At 40.8% G+C, this 13,791-nt stretch overlaps 1 protein-coding gene across 15 annotated transcripts in view; it reads right to left on the reverse strand.

Moving 5' to 3' along the window:
* PRELID2 (PRELI domain containing 2) overlaps positions 1 to 13,791 on the reverse strand; it is an 856,521-nt gene that overhangs the window by 688,942 nt on the left and 153,788 nt on the right. Inside the window, exon 7 of one of the 15 annotated variants that reach the window (XM_064366465.1) lies at positions 5,636 to 5,657. The exons of the other annotated variants lie outside the window; for them this stretch is intronic. The gene's annotated coding sequence lies outside the window, so the exon portion shown is untranslated. Of the gene's footprint in view, positions 1 to 5,635; positions 5,658 to 13,791 lie in introns of those variants that run through there. 15 annotated transcript variants of the gene reach the window in all.

The raw sequence follows: 13,791 nt of genomic DNA on the forward strand, positions 1-13,791 counted from the left end.
AAGTTTCCAGATTCCTACACAACAAGCATCCCACCTGGCCTCAGGCTTCTATAGTTAGGGAGTGGGAGCAGAAAAGTTCGAACTAAAAGAGTGGAAGATTCCTCATCCCAAGGGGAATAGAAAACATAACAATTATGATCCTGGCAACAACAGCTAGAGAGTTTCAATCCCATGGGGCCAAGAAGGGCTTGGAAGAGTTTATTAGTGATAAGCAGAGTAGACTGAAGCCCAGAGAGCATTTCCCAAATGCAGAGGACTGCATAAGACACATGGAAACTTTCCACATCTTTGAACTGTTTAGAGGTCTCTAGAATACAACTGAAATTCAATTTTGTCCAAGGAAAGTGAAGAGATCAACAAGGACAACATAAATGTCATGAGCAATAAAGACGCGAGTTTTCTCACACTTGAGAGTTATGCCTGAAAATTCATACCTACCACAATAAATAATAACTACAATTAAACAGAAAAGGTTACTATGTAATTGCTGTTTTCTATATATAATTTCTAACTCTTATAATCACCTTACAAAAGAAGTATTATTACTCCTCCTCAATCTTCCAGTTTGCAGATAGGACATTGAGACTCAGTGTAAGTTTTCCCAAGGTCTTAGCAAATGAATTATAAAACCATTTATTCAGTGGCACTAAACACAGTACTAGGCATATTGACAGTACTAGTACATTTATTGTGTTTATTAATTGGCCTGTTGAAGAATCTCCAGCTCAAAGAGTTTTGAACTCATAGTAAGTTGGTCTGGTTTACTATGGGTCACTGAAGTGACTTACATATTTAGTGTTATGCTTTAGGAATTTACTATGCATAAGGAAAGCACTGTAATCAGTCTTAGGGACAATTAAATAAGACAGATACTGTCCTATGCAAACAATAATCTGCCAGTAGATAAAAGTATACAAACAAGCATAAGGAAGTTAAATAAACTAGAAGAGAAGTGCAAAGCATTTCTTTGGATGTTTGTAGGAGGGAAAGATCACTTCTGCCTTGGGATACCAAAGAGGCATCTCTGCAGAAAAAGCATGGGTCAAGGAAGTAGTTTTAGGTTCCCAATGCCAGAGAACTACCCAAATCTTACTCATACTTTCATGAGGATGCCTAAGCAATTATCTTGTGAATTTGAACAATATTAGTTGACCTAATTAGTTCACAACAACTGAAGCCTCTTTACCCTCAGCATCCATTTTTCCTGGATTATATGGATAGTTTAGTCTTCTTTACACAGCACAAGTGAATTCCATTTGTTCCAAGAAGCAAGAATGAAATTCCACAGACATTGCCCTTGTATGGATAGTCAGCATGCTGCACTGACTCTCAAGAAAAGACAAAACCATGTCACAGCACTGATTCATAAATATGTGATTATCTATGTGACTGCCTGTCCGGCAACTTCTCCTTTTCTGTAAAATGCACCCCACCCCTAGAGGCCAGGGAAAGAATCAGGGCCTTTCTCTATTACCTGATCCCTGCTTCCACCACAGCTGATTGGACCCAGCCTGGAATAAATCAGGCTTCTCTCTAACAGCAGTAGAATTGTGATCCAGTATGAACTTCTTTTGTTTCTCAAACTGAGAAGATGGGCATTTGGGAGCTATGGGAAGCCATATTCTGGCATGAATCTATAAGAAGAGACAACTTGTTAATAGAGAGAGAAACATAGACAGAGATGCAAGAACAATCAGAAACACAAGTCCATGTAATTAAGACAGAGAATTGCCGAGAGAGTAACTACCTTGGCTTCTGATGTTTTTGGTTCCTGGGTGTAGCCCCTGAGAGTCTTATAATAAATTCCCTTTTATTTGCTTAATATAGTTTCAGTGCTTCTGCTACCTGCAACCAAAAGACATTTTCAGGAGGCCAGAAGGAAAAAAAAAAAGCATATAACAAGACTGGGTATGGGAGAAAGTGCTTTGTTCCATCGCCGAGGACGGCTATGGTTCGTGAGATGGCATGCTCCAGCACTCAGTAGCAGGCCCTGTGCTGTTTTTATGAGGAGCTCTGACAACTTGTACCCAGCCAGGACTGGGAAGGCGCTGTGACTTTCACACCCTCGTGACCATGGCAATTTGACAGCAGAGGATAATGAACCCCACAGCTGGGGTTGGGATGCTTCTGTCTGCTTCAGCAATGGCCTCTTCAGTGAAGTACTAGAAAAAAGTACTCAGGGGGAAGCTGCTTCCCAGGTCAGAAATGATTCCTGAAAAATTCTATCGGGGCTACTTTCAAACACAATGTGCACAGTAGGCAGGAAACAGGGAGGCATGAGCAAAAATCTCCGGAAACCAGTCCTCCTCTGATGATAAAATTTTCTCTCTACTGAAATGGAAATTTTTCTCCCTTTCCTTTGCTTCTGCTACCATGGAACGGCCCTCTATTTTTCTTTTTTTCTGAATTTTCTTGGCTAAATGATATGGTTGTTTGTCTTCTCTCTCTTCTACAGGAAGATAAACACTCTGAGAGTAAGATCCAGGTCAACTTCATTTCTAGACTTACACAGTGCCTCACACAGAAAATGCGCTCCAGGATAAATGTTTATAAAGGCTCTGCCACTTACTACCTGTGTGATCTCAGGGAACTTTCTTAACCTCTTCAAGTCTTAAAATAGTGATAATATTCCTTTGCTTTCTGGATTATGTGTAAATGAAGATTAAGACATACGTAAACTGTCTTGCATGGGATAAGCACACTATAAATGATAGCTATTAGTTGTCAGCTCTGGGCATGAGTAGTAGCAAAATCAAACTGCGCCCTCTCTCCCCTGCCTTGACTAACCGACCTGGCTTCTGTTTGAACCCCACTGTGCCCCAATAGCAATGGTGCATCCATTCATCCAGCAGAGGGAGCTAGGCTAGAAAGTAACTACACTAAGTGAACCATAAGTACACAATAAATAGCTGCATGGTACCCAGCTTTGAAATGTGCAAAAAATTATACCTGCCAAATTAGAAATGGCTTTCAAGTGCCTGATGCTACATTCATCACCATGTCCCAGAAAGATGCTGACTGAAGGTTTTCAAAAACTTCAAAAGACTCTTGCAATAATTGCATATTCATTAGACAAATTAGTTCTAGATTATTTTTAAAACCATAACTTGGAGTAAAAAAAAAGACCAACAAAGAATTGAATAAAATTATGCAGGAGCAGTGTTTAGAATATAAAAATGTAGAATACTATTCATTCTGTATGAAAGCATTAAATGGAAAAAAGTAGGGAGAGGGAGGAGGAAACCTAAAAATAAAAAGCCGCAGAGAGAAAAATAATCTGTCTTTACAAAATTGAGAAAAATAATCTGTCTTTACAAAATTCAGTCCTTTGGAAGGAGATAGAATTTTTCTATTAGTTTTGGTTGGGAGGGAAATGTACATTGTTTCCACCTCTGATAGGGGAACATCATTGGGAAAATAATAACCACTATCATCATAACATTACATTGGCTCAAGTAGGTGATTAGCACGGAGTAACATCTACAAGTATCTGCTGGGATCTTGTTCTTTGAGAAGGAGTCACAATCTGGTATAACAGACCTGGCTTGATTTTTTTGTAGGCTCCATTATACCCAAAAAAAGCTGCTGCCACTTCACCCAGATGTATTAACAGGGTAGAAGGTCAGGAAAAGCAGAGAAAAGCCACCAAGGGAGCACCCAGTGGCTCGCAGCTTCCTGCCTTGAAGTGCGTTTCAAAATGGCAAAACAACTCCTAGAACACCAGATCAGGCAGGACTCTTCATGAGAGCAGCCATGGGGAGGGAAATGCTGGTTTGCGCCATATGGGAAGGTTAAGTGACATGGTCCCTTCCTGAAGCCACATGTGTACAATATCAAGGTATAAATTAAAGAGCACAGCAGCATCCCTGTTACTTGCCAATGCCCATTGAGGTTGATCATTTCACCATATGCAAAGGGCTGGCTGGCTTTCACCTGGCAGAAAAATCAAGAAGCTTTTCAACACCGCTTGTTCCAAAACTAACATCATCATCATAATTATAAGCACAGTGCTATATCACTGGACTAGCAGGGAAGGAAGGCATTGAGAAAATGATCATGTAATTAAATTTATGATTCTAAATTGTAGCTCATACTCCAAAGGGGAAAAAAGACCAGAGAGCCATAGAGAAAAATAAGGAGTATCATTTATATTGGGTGAAAGGGAACAGTTGGAGAAGACCAGTATTTCTAGGTAGTACAGAATAGTTAAGAACCTAGGCACTAGTGTCAGAAAGATTTATATTTGAGCCTGAATTTGCCCTTTACAAGCTCTGTGATTTTGACTTAGGTAAGTCATTTTCCTCTTCAAGTCTCAGTTCTCTTATTTGCAAAATGAAGATAATACTTAGATAGTAACTTAAGATGTAATGATGTGATCTATACTACCCCTAGAGTTGACTCAGCAATCAACAAAACTATTGTTATTATTGAACATGATAGTCCAAAAAATATCATAACCAGTGTATCAGTTTGCTAGGGCTACTGCACCAAATGCCAAAGACTGGACAGCTTAAATAATACAACTTTGTCTTCTCACAGTTTTGAAGGCTAAAAGTCCAAAACCAAGTGTCAACATGTTTGCTTTCTTCTGAGGACTCTGTCCTAGACTTCCAGATTACCACCTTCTTGCTATGTCCTCCCATGGCCTCTCTGTGTGCGTGCATCCCCGGTATCTCTCTGCATATCTACATTTCCTCCTCTTAAAAGCACATTAGTCACATTGGATTAGGGTGCACCCTAATGCCCTGATTTTACCTTTATCACCTCTTAAAAGGCCCTATCTCCAAACATAGTCACACTCTCAGGTGCTGGAGGTTAGGGCTTCAACACATGAATTGTAGGGGAGAGGGGGGACACACTTTAACCCATAAAGACCAGTATGGCATAAACTGACCAATCAGAAAGGAGGCTGCTTGGTCCCTGGCCAGTAGAATGAGCTGCTGATTGTATAGAACAGCAGAGTGCACTGATGCACATTGCTTATTGGTATTATTAGTATTACTGAGTTTTATTAACACTGCCTCTACTCAGGGATATACCAGGTTTGTAAGTAGAGTGACACAAAGTTTTCTAGAGGGGAGATTCCAGGAGGTAAAACAGTCTCCAACAAATGTTAACTTCTACATCCTGCTGTGTCTGGAACTGGACAAATAAAGGGATGCTTTAGAGCTGCCTTGTGAGAAGAGGCAGAAGGAGAAGAGAAGGAGTGGGGAGGATAAGAGAGTTAAGGGTGGCTGAGATTTGAACATGAGGAAGAACATGTAAGTAGAGAGAGAAAAATGACATGAAGTCAAGAGTCCCAGGGTGGAAGAAGTCTCGGTGGGCTGGGCCTTAGCTTTTGTTCTAGTCCAGGCTCAACAAACCAATCCGAACTTTTACATGGTCAAAATAAACTCTTCTTAGCAGACCTTCAAGAAATCCTGCTAAAGGAGATTCTTCCTCTTCCTCTCTATCCAAACGGATGCTTTTGTTATTCTGTGTTGTTTCAGACTCTCGGCCATGGGAGGGAAAAGAAAAAAACCTACCAAAACCTACCAGTCTCTTCTGTATTGCTTCCTTGTTCCTCTCTCTAATCCGCTTTCATTTTGTGCTTGTCCATGTGCAGGTACTGTGCTTCACATTCGTGCTTTCATTTAATCCTCACAGTTGTTCTGTTACTATTTCACAGATGAGAAAAGTTGAGATTCAGAGACGTTCGGTGACTTGCTAAAGGTCAAACTAAGAGTAAGTGCAGAGCTGGGACTTGAACCCAAATCCATCTCACATAAAGTCCCTGCTCTTAACCACCACTATCATCCTGTGGCTGTACATTCAGGAAGAAAAAACATGGATGGACCAAACCTGGGGGTGGGTAATGACCAGCAGCAGCATTTAGAATACAGATTGTACCCATGGGTGCTGTTGGTACCACTAAGGCACAAACAGTCATCATGGGGTCTAAGATCAATGCCAAGATTTGAGGTCACAGCTTTAGGAAAAACTGAAGATGCAGGGAGGCTTCAAAGTCCAGGGTGGTGTACAAGACAGATGTGAAGAAAGTTGGGCTGTTTGTCTCTGATTTATCCTCCTCCCTCACTGTCCACATCCAATTAATCATCAAGTCTTGTTGCTTCTACTTCCAAAATATTTCTGTCATTCTTCTGCCTCTCCCCATCCTGACTGCCACTATACTAATCCATAGAGAGAACCTGTTGGTCTCTCTGTTTTCAGCTTTGCGCCTACACCTTTAATTTCACTGCAGCCAGAATGTTTACTCTGAAATATAAATCTGATCTTTCCATTTCCCCACTTACATGGCTTCAGCAGCTTCCCATGGCCTCAAAGGCTTCCAAAGCTTTCAATTACCAAACCCACCTCTCACCTCCGTTTTCACTCTTCCATCAGCCATATGAACAACTTTCAGTTTCTCTGATGTAATACACCATGTTATCTTTAGTCTTCAGGTCGTTGCAAATGTTATTCTTGCTCTCTAGAGCCCAGTTTCTACCTTAATGTTTTCAAGTCTCAGCTTGGACATTGCTTCTTTGCAGGAGCCTTCTCTGGCATAGATAAGAATTTGGAGGACATACCTAAACCTTATCACATTGAAGTTCCTCCATGACCATTTTCTTCTACCCTCAACACTCATTACAAAAGCAACTATAATGCTTCATTAGAATCCACATCTGTTTCAGAAGGGCTATAAAATATTGTCTATGAGTGTAGAGAGGGAAGTTCTATATATTAATCAGAGAGAGAGAGAGAGAGAGAGAGAGAGAGAGAGACCAGAAAACAATTGCCTGTAGTAAATATTAAGTCAGTACCACTGTAAAAAGCAGGAAGCCCAGTGTATAGAGAAAGAGATAGAAAGCCATTGACCCATAGGCAAAAGTGGCCCTCCTCTGCAGAGGGTCATCTAGAAGAGAAGGTTAAAAAAACCTTCAGGCTCCTCAGCTTCCCTATCCTGTACAGTTTCTGTCTCTGAAATCTGTGAGGAACCTGCTCCAGGATTTTCTAAGGAAGGATCCAAAAAAGCTGCTTGACTTCTCTGTTCCCCCTGGTCCCTGATATCACCATTCTTTGAAAAGACTTTTGTCATGAGTTTCCCATTTACATGGGAATGAACAGCATGGTGATGTACAACTTCTTCAACAAATCAAGCTTTTCTCGTTTGCCTTTGTTCTTTATCATAATCAAAAGTGTCTGTTACCAAGGAAATTACACATGTAAACCCACCTACTTTACCTCCTCCAAAGGCTGCCACATGCCTTCCTGTAGCATCCTGTGCTCAGCCAATAGAAATGCCTCACCCAAACCCTACATTCACAAGATTATAAACTCCCTGAAGGTAGGGACCACGTCGGAGTTATTCATTTTAAATCCACCACCTAGCATGGTGCCTGGCTTATAAGGGGGGGTTTTCAATAACTAATTTTGAATGAATATTTATAATATAAATAAACAATCTACCCATATGTATGCCTTCTTATTAATAAGATGCATCATAGGTAAAATTTCCCCTCACCACCCAGCCCCACCATGTCTGTAGCAGCAAGAACTAAATGGGGGAAGAGTCTTTTCCCAGCCCCACCTGAAAACGTCTTCTAATCCCACTTTTGGAACAGCAGAAAAAGGAACACTCAACTAGAAACAAAAAAGCTATGAAAAGGCCGAGTTCATTTAGGGTTAGTCTGAAGGCTTTGTGTGTGTGTGTGTGTGTGTGTGTGTGTGTGTGTGTGTGTGTGTGTGTGTTTTAAACAACATCTGGACAAATTTTAAAATGTACTTGTGGTCCCATTCATGAAACGGGAAGCAGACCATGGGCTCAGAGCACCAATTACTCGCCCTTTTGTTTCCCCCATTTCTTGGAGAAAATTTAGTGAGCTAACTTATAGCATGTCAATATAATAAAGTACCCAACATTTGGGTAAATTATAGATTAGCTGCAGCAATTGTTCAGCTTTTAAAAAGAATTTTCCAAATAAAAAAAATGTTTTATTTTGGTGCATTTTGTTCAATGTCCTACAGTTTTGAAAAATGCATCATAATAGAACTGAAATGATCTTATGGCATTTTACCCACATTTGATCTAATTTTCCTAATTATTTTTTCAGCTCTTCTATTAAAGCAGGACAAATTGTCACCTAGAAAGATGATGGCAAAAAAGTAATAAAATAATCAGTTTTTTTTTTTTTAATTTGTCATTCAGATCTGAAGATGCTAAATGATGACAAAGATCGCTAGGTTAACCTGGGAGGAGGTGTCTTCTCTGGTTATTACCATGTCAATACTGCTGTTATTTAACAACCTGGCAGTGTTAATAGGACTGTTCTTCTGGGGATGGAGCTGTGAGGGGTCTTCTGACCTCCAAGTCTCCTGGCAGCTTTTAAGAGGAAAATGTGAGGCCACGTGTGGTGGCTCACGCCTATAATCCCAGCACTTTTGGATGCCGAGGAGGGCAGATCATGAGGTCAGGAGATGGAGACCTTCCTGGCTAACATGGTGAAACCCCCTCTCTACTAAAAATACAAAAAATTAGCCGGGCATGGTGGCAGGTGCCTGTTGTTCCAGCTACTTGGAAGGCTGAGGCAGGAGAATTGTTTGAACCCGGGAGGCGGAAGTTGCAGTGAGTCAAGATTGCACCACTGCACTCCAGCCTGAGTGACAGAACAAGACTCCATCTCTAAATAGATAGATAGATAGATAGATAGATAGATAGATAGATAGAGGAAAATAGATAGATAGATAGATAGATAGATAGATAGATAGATAGATAGATAGATAGAGGAAAATGCATAAGACATGGGGTCAGGAAAGCTAGGTCCTGGTGTTAGCTCTGGCATTTGCTTCTTGCACAGTCTTAAAAAGCACAAAACAATCAGACAAACCTAGACTGAGATTCAATCTACACGACAATTGACCTAGACTCTTCAAAAATATCCATGTCATGAAAGTCAAGGAAAGGCCGAGGAACTTATTCTTGAGTAAAGACAAATAAAGAAACGCGACAGCTAAAATGCAACATGTGATCCAGGAAAAGGTGTTATAAAAGTCATGATTAAATCAACAAACAAAATTGTCATTCTTTTGTTTATCAGTGTGTTACCTTTCAGATTGTCTCTTTCCAGTAGAAACTCCGTGAGAGGATGGACGTTTTCTAATGTAATTCATTTATATAACTAGCATTTAAGGGATGCTCAATGATGTTTTTTAATGACTAAATGAATGAATGAGTAGAATCAGATCTGCCAATCCAATCGTTCTCCACAAACTACCAATATTTCCTAACTTTATGCTAGACACTTGAAATCAATTATCTCATTTAGAAATAGGTAAATGAATAAATAAATAAAGTGAAGTCAGTGCTATTAGTCCCGTTTTACAGTTTAATAAACTAAGAATCTTATAAAGGTTCCTATCTCCCAGTAGAACTAGAGGCAAAGCCAAGATTTGAATCAAGTTCAGACTCCCAAGTCTTTTCTTTTTCATTGCATGGTGCAGAAAAGCAGTCACATTCACAATCTTCTCCTCTGATCCAATGCGTCTCATTGGCATCCTGAAATCATATATGCAAGGGCTTGACAAGGTTTCATTTTCTTTTGCCACTTGTCTTTGACACAGCTGCTGTGGGTGATGGGAAGGCTTTTAACCTGGTGAATCAGTAGCTGATCCCTGTCCACCTTCATCAATGGTGCGACACATGGCAGCCTCAGAGACATCTCAGGTCTTTAAGCCTTCTTGTTTGTTGCCCTCTAGTCTGACTTTAGCAATTTTCATAACATTAGCTTGTCCTTTGGATGAGAGATAAAACCCTCAGTAGTCATTTAGGGCGTGACTTGCATCAACAGTAATGGTAGCTGGGGTTTTATCCTTATTTCACAAAAGTAAAAAGAAAGCATGGAAATTTTCTAAGGAAGTTCTTGCCAAATATTTATTCAGTTGCCTATTGAGTTCTAGGCATTGCTCTCAAGCAGCTTGCAGTCCAGTGACAGAAACAGATCATCAAACAATATATGCCATCAGAAAGCCAGTACAGCATACCACAGGAAAGGGGAAGAGGCCTACAAAGGTTTGGAACAGGACATCTCTGCAGATGCAAGAATAATATATAGAGTTACCTATCCAGTTAAAAGGGTAGAAGATGTCAATATTCTTAGCAAAAGGAACTACGCATTTAATGGCCTGATCATGACAGAGCATTACACATTGGAAGAACTTAAGGAAGATCCATGTACCTAGAGCATAAGGTACAAGTTTGCAAAAGGTGCAGCTATAAAACCAGGCAGGAGGCAAAGGTATGGACCTTCTTCTAAAGGCAATGGGAAGTCAATATTAATTTTCTGTCAGAATGATCTTCTTCAGTCTTAATTGAAATGATGGCAAGACAACTCAGGTCGATTGAAACTGATATTGCTTCAATCAGTTCAGTCAAGAAATAAAAACTGCACCAGTTATTTTAACAAAAGTAATGTAAAAAAAATTGTTAGCCAGGTATTGGACAATCGGGAGAACCAAAAGGAGATACTACGGGAAGCAGCTACTACTTCAACGGTTGGAAAAACAAAAAGAAGAGGTTGGTATTATTAAAAAGTACAAATTTCCCAGGAGTTTAGAGGATCCAGCAAAGCTGAGATTTAGGCTTCCCAGGAGAGGGCAGTTGGCAGGAGCTGATGCCTCCAAGAGACCTCCATGAGGCAGATCCTTAGAGTGTTAGCAAAACTGCAAACAGGAACCAACTGCTGCTACTAGAAGCAAGTGACACTGCCAAGGAGAAGCAGCATTGCTGGGTTACAGAAACAGAAAGGAACAAGGCCCCTGTTCCTCCTCTAGTTTCACAACTTCTTCTGGCTTCCTCTCTCTCATTGGCAAAGCCTAACCGTGGAGCCAACCAGCCAAAAAGAAATGTGGTTTGCAGAGTTCCAGCCCCAGTATCAAAAAGCTAAGTAACAAAGAATGCTTTGAGCTGAGAAACAATAGTTTAGTATTCCTCACGTAAGAGGTCTGCAGGCTTCTGTCTCCATAAATACCTTCCTAACAGCACTGGGGATGGACCAAACTGAGTACCATGGATTTAAGCAAGCTCCAGGGAGAGGGGAGCATAAAAGGAAATGAAACCCACCCTGACAGTCAGACTAAGAGGGAGGAATCTGAGCATTCAGAAGATCATGGCAGCTCTATTTCTACTGCTCACTGGAAGAGCATAGCCCAATGGTGGCAGCCTGAGGCCACACAGAGCAAAGGGCAATTTATCCTCAGGCCCTTGCATCTCCACTTAGAACTCCGTGTGGGGCCCCCTTACCAAACTCCGGCTTTCCTAAACAATGACTCTTTGGTAATCCTGGAATATTTTAGGTGCCACTCACTTTACTTCCAGTTTCCTTCTGGGGGTCCTATTTATTTATTTATTTATTTTTTGGAGACAAACTCTCGTTTCATCGCCCACGCTGGAGTGCAATGGCCAGATCTCTACTCACTGCAACCTCCACCTCCCGGACTCAAGCGATTTTCATGCCTCAGCCTGCCGAGTAGCTGGGATCACAGGTGCACACCACCACACCCATATTTTTAGTAGAGACAGGGTTTCACCATTTTGCCCAGGCCAGTCTCAAACTCCTGAGCTCAAGCAATCCACCCATCTTGGCCTCCCAAAGTGCTGGGATTACAGGCATGAGCCGCCACGTCCAGCAAGGGGATCCTCTTCCCTAATCCTTCGTGCTTAGGGTGAAGTTCCAATTCAGTTTAGCAGTGGAATATATGACAGGCCTGAGCCGATCAGAACACCACATGTCCCTGGCCACTGTGATTGGTTCGGGCTGTTTAGGTGATCCAATGAGACCCAATGAGACTAAGAAAGGGACTGTTCTCCATCCGAAACTTAAACTGGCATCAGAGAGTGGGGAAACTACTGCAGCTACACAACAAGAGGCAAGCTTGTTTGAATACAGGGATGCTACATCAACATGGAAAGCACAAAGTCCAGAAATGGGTCCTGGTGCCATCATTTGAGCTCCAAGCTATAACTGAAACCAAACCTACTGTCAGGTCTTTTCAGTAGGGTGATTACTGCATTTCCCTTTTTATTTAAGCCACATGAAGTGAGATTTTCTTTCACTAGCTATGAAAAGAGGCAATTCAAAAAAATAGCACCTGTTTCTTACACTTGTCTCTCCACTCTTCCCCTATGTGCAAGATCACCTTTGCTTACCCTGCTTTTAGATCACAGTGCTCCCAGGAACATGACTTCATGCAATAGAAAATAACAATATTAAGCAAAGAAAATTGTTCGGCCTCACTAGCAATCAAAGAAATGCAAATTACAATGATCTCATCCTGATTAGATTGTCTCCCTAAAAAAAAACTTTAAAAATTATAATAGCCAACTCCAACAAAGTTATGATGAAATAAGTACATTTATGCACTGCATATGATAGTGCAAATTGTGACACCTATTTTGGAAATTGATATTGCAATATGTAATAATGGCCTAACACTGTTTATAACTTTTGACCCAGTAAGTCTACTAGAAAGTTACCCTAAGAATATAATTGCACAGACCATTCTCTACCATGTTTGACTCTCTGGTGTAACTCTTATTTACCAATGTCCTATTTAAAGACGAGTTACTAAAACTGGACACTGTACATACAGTAGAAGATAGTACTCTTGCCCATTTTTAGGACCCTGGATATTTCTGTGTGTATCAGTTAAGCTTGTGTTAGCTTTATCTTTTGGAGTTTATAACAATCTTGTCAACTCTCTTTTGCCTGTAACTATTACTTAAATCTTGCACTGTGACTTCTTTACACGTTTTTAGTTCATCTCTCCAATAAGACAGGAAGTTCCTGGAAGCTCTCATTTTTATAACAGTTCAACATTTCAGCCAACAAATATTTACTACCAACTAGAAGTGGAAACTGTGCATAGCAGCTAACATAGGACCAAGCACAGTTGGTAGTGGTCTTCCTGGGAATATTTACACTCTAAGGAATGAAAAGTAGAGCCAAGGCTAACCCCAAATGAATCAATCATGCCTAACTGTAGAATCCCAGACAGCTTCAGTAATTATCTAAGACTCCTGGGTTTTCACAAAGTCCAAAGTCTTAATGAAAAGATGGCCAGTGGTTGCTATGGCCTCAGTTGTTCCTTCATGGAGCCCAAGATTGACCAGAAGGGCTACTTCTCTAGCACCTCAGGCTCTCCTGTCTCCAGCAGCACAGAATACCCTGCTGAAATATTCCCCTGAAGTATTCAGGGGAATATTCCATGCTGCTTCATGCTCTGTGCTTTTGACCACATTCTTCTTTTTGTCTGGAATACCACCCTGACCACCTGATGAATGCATCCTTCAAGACCTATCATAAGCAAGTCCTCTTCCAAGATGCTTGCTTGAATCCCCTCCCTCCCTGATCACGGTTGATGCTGTTACCTGAACTTATCATGACTTGTGACACTATCCAACCTGACTCATATCTTCACAATGCCACAAACTCCTTGAGGTTCTCATTCATCTTTCTATTCCAGCATTTAGAAAAGTGCTGAGCACATAGTATACTCAATAAATGCTTATTGAATTGATTAGTAAATAGATTTTAAATTGCTTGTACTTGAATTTTTTGAGAGTTACAGTTGATGGAACAGGAAAGGTTTATATGTATTTTTGTCCAGCCAATTCTATAAACTTGTGTGTACATGGAGGTACACACACACACACACACACACACACACACACACACCCTAGGCCTCAGGTGTAACCATGCTGTGTGTTTCTGAATATTAGCAAAGGTAATACTTGACCAGCTGGAGACCTTCTCC

Source organism: Aotus nancymaae, unplaced genomic scaffold (genome assembly GCF_030222135.1).
Source record: "Aotus nancymaae isolate 86718 unplaced genomic scaffold, 86718_ANA_hifiasm-v0.15.2.pri h1tg000064l_1, whole genome shotgun sequence".
In the NCBI taxonomy this organism is placed as follows: Eukaryota; Metazoa; Chordata; class Mammalia; order Primates; family Aotidae; genus Aotus; species Aotus nancymaae.